The sequence below is a fragment of the Zalophus californianus genome, chromosome 1 (genome assembly GCF_009762305.2).
Source record: "Zalophus californianus isolate mZalCal1 chromosome 1, mZalCal1.pri.v2, whole genome shotgun sequence".
NCBI classification, from domain to species: Eukaryota; Metazoa; Chordata; class Mammalia; order Carnivora; family Otariidae; genus Zalophus; species Zalophus californianus.
The window spans coordinates 14,864,299-14,877,639 of record NC_045595.1 but is presented as its reverse complement, the minus strand read 5'-3'; the positions used below and the strand labels follow the sequence as shown (position 1 = coordinate 14,877,639).

The 13,341-nt window shown below is 46.3% G+C and overlaps 1 pseudogene; it reads right to left on the bottom strand.

The window, feature by feature from the left end:
* Window positions 1-9,293: 9,293 nt before the first annotated feature.
* LOC113918917 lies at window positions 9,294-11,890 on the bottom strand (annotated as a pseudogene).
* Between the last annotated feature and the right edge of the window lie 1,451 nt (window positions 11,891-13,341).

The window sequence follows — 13,341 nt, the reverse complement described above, 5'->3', positions numbered from 1 at the left end:
GAAAAGCAGTGGCGCGGCCGGTAGTGCGTCACCAGCGGCTCCTCGCCCCTCGTCTTGCGCATCCTTCCGCCGCTTCTCTAGGAAGCGGGAGGAGAGTCTCGATGGGGTCCTCAAAGAAGGCGATCCGGGGGGCCTGGCTTCCCTCCGAACCCAGCCAAGTGCCTGAGGTCCCATAACCTTTGCCCGGAACAGAGGGACCGCCTTATCCCTCAGGAAGACTGTAGATGGGGTCGTTAGGGTTGGAGAGAGTGCTGGGTAGGAGTCGGAATGGGCTGCCCCAGCAAGGCACTAGTGTATTCCATCTGCTAAAAAATAGCCCCTGATTAAGAATCTTCAATGATCCACTATTTAGTGGGAATAATGGGCAAATTTCCGTTTTAGGCCCCCACACACTGACCTCACCCGGCAATATCCGTTATTCTGCTATTATTCACATTCTCTGTCATACGTGAATTCCCATTGGTCCCCTGAAATCTTGTCTTTTTTTTTTTTTTTTAGATTTTATTTATTTGACAGAGAGAGATACAGCGAGAGAGGGGAACACAAGAGGGAGAAGAAGGCTCTCCGCTGAGAAGGGAGCCGCATGCCGGGCTTGATCCCAGGACCCTGGGATCATGACCTGGGCCGAAGGCAGACGCTTAACGACTGAGCCTCCCAGGCGCCCCTCTTGTCTGTTCTTGACACTGGATCTTTTTTCCAGGATTTGCCCTTCTGGAATATTCTTCCTCCCCTCTACCTACTATCTGCCACCCTGGCCGTTCAGGTCATACTGGTTCTTCCAGACTTATTGCCAATATTTACTTGACCTTCACCAGTGTTTACACTCCACTATCACCCTTAATTAGCTGGCCTCCTAAATACACACACTTGTCCACTTTCAAACATTATTAGAGAGATATACACGTAATATTCCTCCCAAGGGCAACTATGAAGGACCCAATTCATCTCTATACAACTCTACGCAGGCACATGGAGCTATTACTTACCATCATATCCCAGTGTTTAGCACTGTCTGGCAGAGAAGGTATTCAATAAATATGTATTGAATCCACTAATCAAATAAAAAAGTAAAGTTCAGATATTTGCATTCTTGAGGAATTGAAAAATGTAAATGTCATAAATTACATCCAGTAAACAAGGCTCTGAACATCAAGAAGGAAGGACCTCTAGCTGGCATATTCCCATCTACTCACCTGTTTATATATCTGCTGTCTCCTTCAGTAGAATATAAGCTTTATGAAGATGAGGACCTTCTCTCTCTTACACTAACATCTAGAACAGTGGCTGACATATAGTAGGCACTCAAGAGATATCTTGTGAATGACTGACTAAACCACCAGAATCAGAATTCTTTCTTGAGCTGAGCAATTACACTGTCATTACTGATCTGATCCATCTAGAGTTTCATCCCCAAACATAAATAGATCACTAAAATCATGAAATTTTTGAGGAACACCAATTCAAGAGCGTTTCAAATTCATCATTACCAGATTCATAGGAGATATGATAGCTGGTTACAGTTTATGTTCCAACACGTTACATGAATTAGTTACTCCAAGTAGATGTATATTTCTTCTATATGAGAGAGAAAACTGCTGGAAAACCCTCTTTCTTCCCCCAGATTACCTAAGGCACATACTCTAAATAGATAAATGTTACTTCCCTTTGGGAAATGGAAACTCCTGGTAAATCATATTTAACCACCCTTCAAAAGAGATTACATGAAGAATATGCCATAAAGATGTCTTGTTTCTCTATGCAAGATGCAACGACCAGTACCATTCACAGTTGCTTACCCAATATCTATTTCTCCCTTTCCCCCTAACACTCTGTCCCAATTTACCATCAAGGAAAAAAGGCTAAGAGAGGTTGATACAACCAATATCACCCAGATTGTAAGTTAAAGAATCAGACCAGAAGGTTAGAACTTCAAACTCCAAACCCAGTGCCCTTTGCAGGTTACAGCAGACAATTCCCCTTCCCTTTCCATGATTTAAGCTCTCCTTTTTCCTTATACCATCTCTAAAGGGACCAGAACTATATACCCAAATTGTAGATCCAACGACCACCATTTTAGCGAGGATAGTATGGCAAACACTACATGTTGCCCATAAAGTATCCATTCTCATACTGTTCCTTACTAATCAACCCAAATTTTTATTCAGGGTAGCACTGTGCCCAGATTTCTCAAGTTTCTTCTCAGCTAGAGCTAGCCATATGACACAGTTCTGGCCTAAGAGATAAATATACAGGGCTTATTGCTGGAGCTTTCAGAACACCACTGTTTTCCTAAGTAAAAAGAATGGACTGGGTTGGAAAATTTGTTTTTCTTTTGCACTTCTCCCTTCTTAGAACACAGTTTTGAGGCTGATGATGCAGCAGCCATCTTATAACCATAAGGTGCAAGTATGAAGATGCTAATCACATGTAAGAATGGCATGACTAAAGGAAAAGAGGAGCATGGCTTTTTAGTTACTACACCAGCCACAGACTGCCTCTCCTGGACACCTTATTGAGTGATAAAAAATTAACCTCTTCTGGACCATCTGCCCTAGTTGAGTTTTCTTTATATGCAGCCAAATGCTTTCCCAACTGATTCACTTCTGCAAGGAGACTATATGAAAAGGTATGGTCTACACACCTAAAAGTTTTTTCTCTAGGAAAGATAAAACTGCTAGTAATTCAGCTTTTCAATCCAACCAGGTTACAGGAAACATGTAGTCTACAGAGATGAATTTCCTTTCTCTGTGGGATACAATGACTGAAAACTCAGGGGTTTTTGTTTTTTGTTTTCACCAAAGCAAGTAATATGAAGAACACACACACACACACACACACACACACACACACACACACACACACACACACACACCACCATACCATATATATATATATATATATATATATATATATATATATGAAGAGAATGAGCTGTGCAGTGGGGAGCTGGAGCCTTATTTGCTCTAGCTTCAGTCCCCCTCAATTTAAATCATCTCTCCTGGATGCCCAGGGAGCCCCAGAAGGGCCTATTCAGGACCCAAAGGGTAACACTCCCAGGTAGAAAGGTTTTAGCTCACCCTAAAGAAGGAGCCAATGACTCCTTGATTTAAGCTCTCCTTGAGCTTAAATCACACACACACACACACACACACACACATACACATATACCCTTGCTAGTAACTCAAGTCTCCTTCCCAAGAGGACAACACAGGATATACAGTCAGTGCTAGATTTTAGAAGATCTTCTGAGGCACTAAGTTTTAAAAGATATGGTGAGATGCCCCCAATCTCAACACACATTTTAAAAGTAATAACCATGGCTGGAGGAGGAGGAATTGGACATTGGAGGAATAGTCAAAAGGTACAAATTTTCAGTTATAAGTTAAATCAGTACTAGGGATATAATGCACAGCATAATCACTACAGCATCACATGTTGCTTCTCTCATACAAAGGGGGCAATCAGCACCTAATACATGAAGACACTTTTCTAGACACTAAGATAATTCAATGAATGAAGGAGACACAATCCCTGGGACTCGGTTCCAGTCTGAGTCAGACAATTACTCTAGACATTATAAGTAGTCGTGTCCACAATACATTAGATGTGACACCCTTGAGGCCTCCTTAGACATGGGTGAATCCTCTCATATTCTGACCACGATCATGGACGACAGGACCAATTAAAACAGGAGGAGACCTCCTGTCTCCACAGAGCAGGGAGGGAGAATATAGGGGCTGTAGTTGGGGAGGGACTGGCAGAACCCTGGATCTCATGGGTCTTTTGATTTCCATGGGAGGGCTGAGGTCTGGGGCCTTTCCCTGCATGAGGAAATGAATCAAAGAGAACTATGAATGTGGTTCCAACCCCCCACCCCAGGAAGCACAGTGCAGGCTGGGCTGAGTTTGTTCCTGAGAGATCCATCCCTTCCATAGTCCCATCTTGCTCGGGCCACCCCCCTCCATCTCCTAACCTCCGCAACTGGAGCCCAGAACAGAAGGTAAGGTGAGCAGTCTGCTCACAGATCTACCTCAAACCTTAGTCTTGATGTCTGTGTGCATGGAGGATGGAGTAGTTTCTGCCACGACCGTGGGGAGAAGAATGTCACTGGGAAGACCAGATGTCCACAGGTTCTCTGTCAGGCCTGATGAATAACCAAGCCTTCCACTGCAAGGACAGGCTGAGAGGAGTTGGAAGTGCACTGACTCTGTCCTCTGGGACCCATACTGATAAAAACGTGCTGTAGGAGCCTAGTAAGGAGGGACAAGCCAGGCCTCTGACTCTGCCCCACACATGACTCTCCTCAGGGCCCTCCCTCCCATTTTGAGTACCTGACCTGACCAGAATTTGTAGGATACCTCGCAGTCACTCACCATCCATGTTTCAAGCTAAAGTTGGTCCCTGTGCATGTCAATTTGCATAACTAAGACCTGAAGAACTGTACTTGCCTTATGGAACCTCTAGAGCCTACTGAGGCAGAGTCACAGGGCAAAGGGGATTGTGATCTGGAGAGACTACCTGGGGTGGGGTTCATGGGCTGGGTATTCCTTTCAAGGACGTAGGATCATTCCTGTTTGTGGAAGGGCACATGGTAAGTCAGTTATGTAAGTAAACCTTTCTCTTTATTCTGCTCCAGCACCAGCTTCAGGGCTCATTCCAGATGTAGAGCGAGAAAAGGGGTCTACTATGGAGTTAGACGTAGCTCGAGACCTGTTTCTACAATGACTCCCAAGTGAGAGCTAGTGTCACCTCCATCAGCTTCTCCAGAACCAGAGCAAGTGCTAACATCTTCTTCAGCATATATGTGTCAGGTCCTGAGATGGCATCAGCTCAAATATCAGCTGTAATGGGAATTCCATCTCTAGCTCCAAAAATAGAGACAGAGCCATCTGCAGTCTCAGAGTCTTCCTGCCCCTGGCTTGTGACCAGGAAGAACCAGCTAAAGGGGAAGCCTGACCTCATGGACTTCCCTCCCAAGCTGGTGGCAAAGCAGTTGACTCTGATGGATGCAGCAAACAGCTGGGCTCTCAGGGAGGGGCTGGGGCAGGATTTCCTTCTGCCCTAAGCTGCCCCAGACCTGCCTTTCCTTGATTCAGACTCTTATGATCTGAGTCCAAATCTCAGGTCCACTATTTACCAACCGTGTGACCTGGGCAACATTTTTAACCCTGAAGCCTTTACTGTCCACTTGTGGGTGGACACTAGTAGAACATACTATACAGAGTGGCTGTGCAGATTAAATGACGCAGAACAGAGAAAAAGGTGGGGGAGGGGAAATCACTGTGTGCAGCCAGGTCCATAGGGTCACTCACCCATCTGCCCACCCAGCAGCCTCAGCACTTATTAGGCATCTGATGTGTACCTAACTATAAGGAAGACAAGCAAACAAACCCACAATTGTAGCTGCCACAGTGGAATATGAATCTGAATGGGGGTAGGACCAGAGAGGTGATCAGGATGGGTGGAAGATGCCCCTTTGGGAGGAGCTGACTTGAGCCACCTTCTAGAGTTTGACATTAGTGAGAATGGTCAGGGTACAAATGTCTTTCTCCCTTCCCTGCCCGTTATGGGTCCTGGATCATCCTGTAGTGGGTGCCTACCATGAAAAGAGAGCTAAACCCAGGGACTCCCACAAGGCTCTGGCCACACCCTCAGCTTCCTGAGCTCCAGCTCTGACCTGTGACCCCTGCCTGGGACACTAAGCTGGGGTATTGCAGAGCTGAGTGACATTCCCCTTGTTTCCCAGGATCTGTTCAAGGTGGTGCCCACATCAGTGCCGGGCCCCATCTGGTCCCACAAGAATAAGCCTGGCAATGAACACCTGGAACCCATAGTATATGTCACCATAACCCAGTTCAACAGTGTGGACAACTCCCTTGGCAACCCAAGCGTGATGCCCTGGGACAGAGCCAAGGTGATGGAGCACTGGATAGAGGTGGCCAGTGTGTGCTATGGAAGACCTAGCTGAGTTGCTTTCCTGAGCCTTGGGAACTTCCTCTTCTCCTTTACCAACTCTCAAGATGTAAGTCTCTGGTCTAAGACCCTGCACTATTCCTAGGCTCTTCCTTCCACGGGTATTCTGACCTTGATTTGCATGTCCCGGTGGTGGGATGCTCACTTCCTACCTGGCTCCTTCTTTAGGGTGAGCTAAAACCCTTCTACCTGGGAGTGTTACCCTTTGGGTCCTGAATAGGCCCTTCTGGGGCTCCCTGGGCATCCAGGAGAGATGATTTAAATTGAGGGGGACTGAAGCTAGAGCAAATAAGGCTCCAGCTCCCCACTGCACAGCTCATTCTCTTCCCATACTCAGGAGTACCAAATCCTCAAGATGTTCTCCCTCATTCACCCTGATCCTTCTACAGAGAGAGACCTACTCACCTGGAAACTTTCTCTCACATCTTCAGACAGTGAATTGAGGCACTCTGCAGGGCAGAGCATGGCCTAAGGGGTTCTCCAGGGAGGTGAAGCCTTTGACATGGCCTCAGTTCCAGCCTGGGGGCCAGAGACTCCAGTGGGGATGGGGTAGGCAGGTGCCACTCAACCAGGCTGCCAAGACACCTCATGCCACTCCATCCGCAGCTTGGCCCAGGACACACATAAAGAGCTCGATGAACAGGACTCTTGTCAGTGGTAGGGCTGAGAGTAAGGGTAAAGGCACCTGGGGCCTGGCCTCTGGCAGGGAGGGGAAAGTGGCCTTTCCACTGTGGGCTCCTGAGCAAGACAGTACCTCTTTGGGCCTCTGTCTCCTCATCTGGGAAAGAGAGGGATAATTGTCTATGGACCAGACCTCACAGAATGGAGATGAGGCTGAAGAGAGGAAAGAAATGTGCTGAGTTTTCTGCTCTGCTCTACCTGGAGAGGTGAGGGCGATAACATGATGATAGTAGTATGACACTGAGTCCTCAGAGACCTTGTAAGACGGGTGGAGTTTTCACACTTCGCAGATGAAGAAACAGGCTCACAGAGGCCAGGCTTCAGGCCCAATGTCACACACGGAATGAGTGTGGGAGTTCCGACTGACCTAGAAGCAGAATATTCCGGAGGACAGAGAAGCATTGGTACCTGTGGAGCTCCTACCTCTCAGTTCAACCATTATTCTGACTCCCAAGTACTCATCTCCAGCCCTGATTTCTCCTGCCCTCACATCTGGGCTCTGTAGCGTCTTCACATGAATGGTTATCATGGATAAAACCACACTTCTCTCCCTCTCCTCCTCCACCAGCTACTTCAAACTTCCCTGTGGATGTTCCCTCTTTCCTGGGTACCCAGGCTCAATTGTTCAGAATCATCTATGATCCATTTTTCTAGATTCAAGAAGTTATCTGGCCATGTTGACTCTAGCTCTAAATGGAGTGGGTTGAGGAGTGATGGGTAGAGGGAAAAGTAGAGATAGCAAGCATAGACCCAGTGAGTCTGTGATGGGCATGAGAACAAAGGCAGTAGCTGAGAAGAAGGGCAGATTACAGAGGGCTTCTGAGGGTAGAGGAGATTAGACAATGTTTCTAAACACAGACTGGGGAAAGATCTGGTAGAAGAGAGGTTGACCTTTAAGACAGAAAGGATTGTTGCTAGAAGCCTCAGTAGGATTCAGCAACACCCTATCTTACTGGTAGCATCAAATACTCTTTCAGTTAGAAATACTCCAAGTTACAAATCCTTTAGAACTTTATCCTATAAAGGGGTGCCTGGCTGGCTCAGTCAGAAGAGGATGAGTTTGAGCCCCATGTTGGGTGTAGAGAATATTTAAATAAATATAACATTTTTAAAAGATTTTAATTTATTTGACAGAGAGAGAGAGAGACAGCGAGAGAGGGAACACAAGCAGGTGGAGTGGGAGAGGGAGAAGCAGGCTTCCTGCTGAGCAGATGCTTAATGACTGAGCCACCCAGGCACCCCAATAAATATAACTTTTTAATAAAGATTTTTAATAAATAAATCTTTAAAAATACATATAATAATCTTTTTAGGGAGAAAATCCTTTCCAAAAAAATTCTCCAGCCTGTTCAAATCCAAGTTTTGATTTACAATATCTATTCAAGAAGATTTCTTTTCTTTTATATAAACATATAACATGGGAAGAGGGAGCATTGCTACATGGAGCAATTAATTCCTTTTACCATTTCTCTATAGAATCATTTTACTATTACACTGGATTTGATCATTTCTTTCATGTTCATTCATCGCTCCCTCCATGGCCTCTAGATGTTGTCAGCCCTGGAACAATTACTACTCCCCCACCCCGCCACCGTTTCATAGGAAGCAGATGAAAGTGAAGCTATTCTGGATCACCCAAGAAGACATATTTTGAAAACATCTGCTCTATCAAGACAATTCAGCAGTAATGTTCCTAAGAGTGGTCAGTAACTGAACATAGAAAGTGTGTTTCCATCATGTATCATTGCCCCCAAATCCTCAAAAGGTATCAGAACTGAAGTAGCTTCATGTATTTTGTCTCCACTTCTTTCAAGAGCCCGTTGACCACCTCGGTCCTTAGTTGAGCGTCTGACTCTTGATTTCAACTCAGGTCATGATCTCAGGGTCGTGAGATCGAGCCCCGTGCCAGGCTCCCCACTCAGTGGGAAGTCTGCTCCACTCCTTCTCCCTCTCCTTCTGTCCCTCCCCCCATGCTGTGCTCTCTAATAAATAAATAAATCTTTTTTTTAAGATTTTATTTATTTACTTGACAGAGAGAGACAGTGAGAGCAGGAACACAAGCAGGGGGAGTGGGAGAGGGAGAAGCAGGCTTCCCGCTGAGCAAGGAGCCCGATGTGGGACTCGATCCCAGGACCCTGGGATCATGACCTGAGCCGAAGGCAGACGCTTAACGACTGAGTCACCCAGGCACCCAAATCTTTTTTTTTTTTTAAAGAGTCTTGTAAAGAGTTGTTTGACTCTGTATCATTTAAACTCACTGTGATATTTCTAACAATGCCTCAGGCTCAGGCTCTCTTATTTAGAAAGTCTTGGTGCAATTTATTCATTTAAATCTGTTAACTCTCATCCCCAAAACCTTGAGACTTGAGGGGGCCCTGTGCTGAGGTCAGCAGCACCAACTGTGCAGTCTTTCAGAACAGTAGCTGGAACTAGACTTTCTAGCTGCTAAATTCTGAAACCTACAACCCCTCCTCTTCCTTGCTTTTCACACATACACACACCTCCATGCCTCCCCAGCAGGCATCCCTCCAAAACAATACATGATCCATTGCATCAGTATTTGGGACGAGGGAGACCCTTTATTATTTTTTTTAAAGATTTTATTCATTTATTTGAGAGAGAGAAAGCATGAGATGGGGCAGGGCCAGAGGGAGAAGCAGACTCCCCACCGAGCAGAGAGCCCGATGTGGGACTCAATCCCAGGACTCCAGGATCATGACCTGAGCTGAAGGCAGACGCCCAACCGACTCAGACACCCAGGTACCCGAGGGAGACCCTTTAAATGCTGCTATGATTTTCAGAGAAAACTGACCAGATTGCTCTAGCTATTACATTGCTGAATTGTAGAGAGCATCCAGATTGCTATCTTCAGCACTGATTCACTACCGAATCAGAAGACAGTACCCATCTTCATGGCGTGTACCTCCAAACTGGCACTTCACCCACACCACAGACCGCCCCAACAGTCCATCAAGCAGGCAGCCTCTGGAGGTACCATTTGTGACTCAGCCAGAGGATCCCACAGTCATGGGCCCATTCCTGCACTTCCTTCAGTGTGTGTGGGGGGGAAAGGGGGAGGGGGAGTGTCTTCTGGTCTGGTGCTGTGCTCTGAGGCACCCCAAACCAATGGGCCAGATGCTCCATGAGCCTCAGAGAGTAATGCTGCCTGAGGACCTACAAGCAGGAAAGCAAACTCAGACCCAGAATGTCCATTCCTATGAAAACCGTCAACTTGCTGCTAAGTGGCTAACTGGCTGGTGTCCTTGGGAATGATGCCTTGCAGGTGGCTCAGTGCTGGTGTCTTGCAGGCAAGCTGGGCATTCAGTGATGACAACAGTTAAATCAGCCTTAACAAGTTTCATTCCATGCTAATGAGCTCCATCTCTCATACTGTGGCCACTCTAATTCATGTGTCAGGTGTGCCAGTACTGGAGTGGCCAATGACCAAGACTGGCCAACATCAGCTGTCTTAGTTCTTTAGTTCTTCTTCTGTGCTGGATGCTCTCCGATGGGCATTAACATGACACAAAAATGTGTACAATTTCCCAGTCATCCACCCACATGCCTCCACTTTACACCTCCTCATCCCCAATCTTCCAGGCCCCTCACCAGCCAGCAGGTCATTCCCCACTGCCATAGGTCAGTATGAATTCTAACCTTGATCCACTTCTCCTACCCCAGGTGGATGACCAGGCATATTCCCCATTTAGAGGTATTTTCCCTCACCACTGTCTTTTTGAGCCACTGCTGGGTGAGGTTCCAGTGAGGTTGCTGTCTGCATTTCAGTTTGCACACCCACACACAACCAAGCTTGGACATAGGGAATCCGCCATATAGCCATAGGTGTGAGCTGAAGTAGAGTGTTGGTGCAGCAGTGGTGGGTGACACGGGTTCTGGGCCACTTTCTCATGCAGATCACCTGTGCCCTCTGACATTTGTGCCTGATCCCAGCAGTAAACATGGCACTGGCCCTGCCTGGCCTTAAGCCTTGGTGCATCCCATAAAACTCAGCTCATGACGAACATATCAGCATGTGGCCATTTGGTTTCCCATGGATCAGTATTCTGTCTCTACAAGGGCCCAGTAAGAATTCCAGAAGCTTTATAAAGGTACATACCCCTCCACTGTACAGCCTCAATCCAGAGCCCCAGGGGCATGCATTATGATCCTTGCTCTGGCAAGTGCCACAGCTCCATATGACATCTTGTCCCACCCCCTCCGCTGTCAGCCATTCTGGCATTTCAACTTCACTTAGCCCAGGCCGTAACTTTCTCCATGCTTCTAAGAGCCGTCCCAGTATTGGGGTCACATTATCTCCTGGAGCATTTGCCAGAGTGTTAAATCTTGTATTTCAGGAGAGCTCCCCATCTTTGTGGTCTGGCCATGGGTCAAATACCCTGAGAATTCAGCCCCACATGTCTTCTCCCAGCTGGGTCATGCAGCTCTTCTGGGGGAGTTATAGCCTGATGACTAGGAGAGAAGACAGGTACAGGTCTTATGGGAAGTGATGCAGTCTTGCAGAGAGATGTCTGCATTGTCTCCAAGCAAGATGATAACAAGTGCTTCTTTCTTTTCTTTTTTTTTTTCTTTTTTAGCATCCTGTATTTAGCATAGCCACAGAAGTATTGTCTTCATGCTGTCACACGCAGACAAAAACACAGATAATGCACTATATCCATATTTTGCCCAAGTGTATTTGTTTTGAGGCTCATTTATATATTTTCATATGGCACAGACCATCATTTAAATAATGGACATTTTCAATGTCAACTCCTTTGTTGACTTTCTCAATATTTCTGCAGACATCTTCATGACTACAACACACAGAGCATGCTGTTTTCCTTCTGCCATGATTGCAACGATCCTATCGACTGCTCCAGGAGAAGAGTTAAGCCTGGACACATGATATTTACTCCGCTGAGTACATATTTGATGGCTCCTTTATCAACCTGCTGGTGCAACAGAATAAAAGGATATTTGTGAAGTAAACTTAGGGTTGGATAAAAAGGCCCTTCTCTTTGTCTAAAAAATAGTAACTTTCCATTCACTGTAAGGATTTCTATATGTTCATGGCACCGCATATTTTGACAGGCTCTTTCTTAGGCATTATATGATTAAGCCATAGTTCCACACCTAGAAATTACTCTATCACTTGGTTCTTAATACACTTAATAATTGAGGTTTTCAAATGGATGCAGTTAGACACATTTTCTTTTTCATCAAATTTCTTGAACATGTTCCAGGGTGAAGGGGGAGATGATAGGAAAGAGACTGGAATGGAAAAAATTGAATTAGCAAGAGTCCGGCAGCTTCCCTGACCCCGGAAAGCCCTCAGTGACAGTCAGAACTTTTGTCGTCATCTGGAAAAGGAGACAGCCAGCCGCACTTTAGGGCTCTAACGAAAACGGACTACTTCTGCTCCTCTGAATCTGGCGCCCATTTTACCTGCTTATTTGGGGCTACCAATTTCCCTCCCACTGGTAGCTGAAAAGGCGGGAGTTGGGAAGAAAGAAGAGCTAGAACAATTGTTCTAGTTGTAGAAAGAGAATGGAGAGACAGCACTTGTTTTTAATAGGGATGGGGTGGGCCATTTCTGCAGGCTCCAAGGAGTCTGGTTGAAAGTTTGGGGGCATCCACCCAAAGCCCCCAAAACCAAGTTTTAGGGTCTCTCTCTCTCTCTCACACACACACACACACACACACACACACACACACACACACACACACACACACACACACACACACACACAAACACATACACACCGCACAGCCTAACAGATCTACTGTGGGTAGCTGACTAACCTTACCAAGAGCTTGGCCACTCTAATTAGTCCTGGGTCTGGGTCTCAGCTTTCTTGCTACACAAAGCATCTCTGTTTGCTTCAGTGGCAACCAGCAACTACTATCCCATGACCTGTGAGAGTGTTAATGCTTAGACTGCCAGCTGTATCTTGTATGGGTATATAGGTGCATGTACAGGTGCATGGGTGTTCCATCTAGTCCGTGAGGGGGATCTCATTGCCAGCCAACCAGGGAGCAATCTAGTTCCAAAATCCCTCTCCAAAGTGCCTTCCTTCCCACTCCCATCTGTCTTGAGTTAGTTTCTCTGGGAGCAGGTGTTGAGATTGATTTCGGCAAGCAGGATATAGATTAGCTGTCAACCTCTGTGGCAGGGTAGGGAGGAAGCAGGATTGATCAGAGGTTGAAGTTGAACTGTGGTGCAGCCTATGGAAGGCTCCGTCTGAGTCATATGTGGCCATCACAGTTGACAGTTGTTGCAACTGGTCCATTGTTGCACCGCACTGGGCCATTGGATTCAGCAGCCCCTGGGAAGGCCCATCCATGGGTAGAGCTGCCCTGTGGGTAAAAGCTGACCTCACAGGAGGCCTATAGCAAAGTCTGTAATATTAAAATATATAATTGGGGTGCCTGGGTGGCTCAGTCAGTTTAAGCCTCCCACTCTTGATTTCGACTCAGATCATGATCCCAGGGTCATGGGATCGAGGCCCACCCAGATTGTCTCTCTCCCTCTCCACCTCTGCCCCTTCTCCCCCGCCCCCAGCAAGCACTCATGTGCTCGTGCTCTATCAAAAATATATATGTACATAACTGCTCTATGAGATTAATAATGCAACTATAAAATAATCACTATATAAAATTGTATATTGTAAAATAATATATAACCAT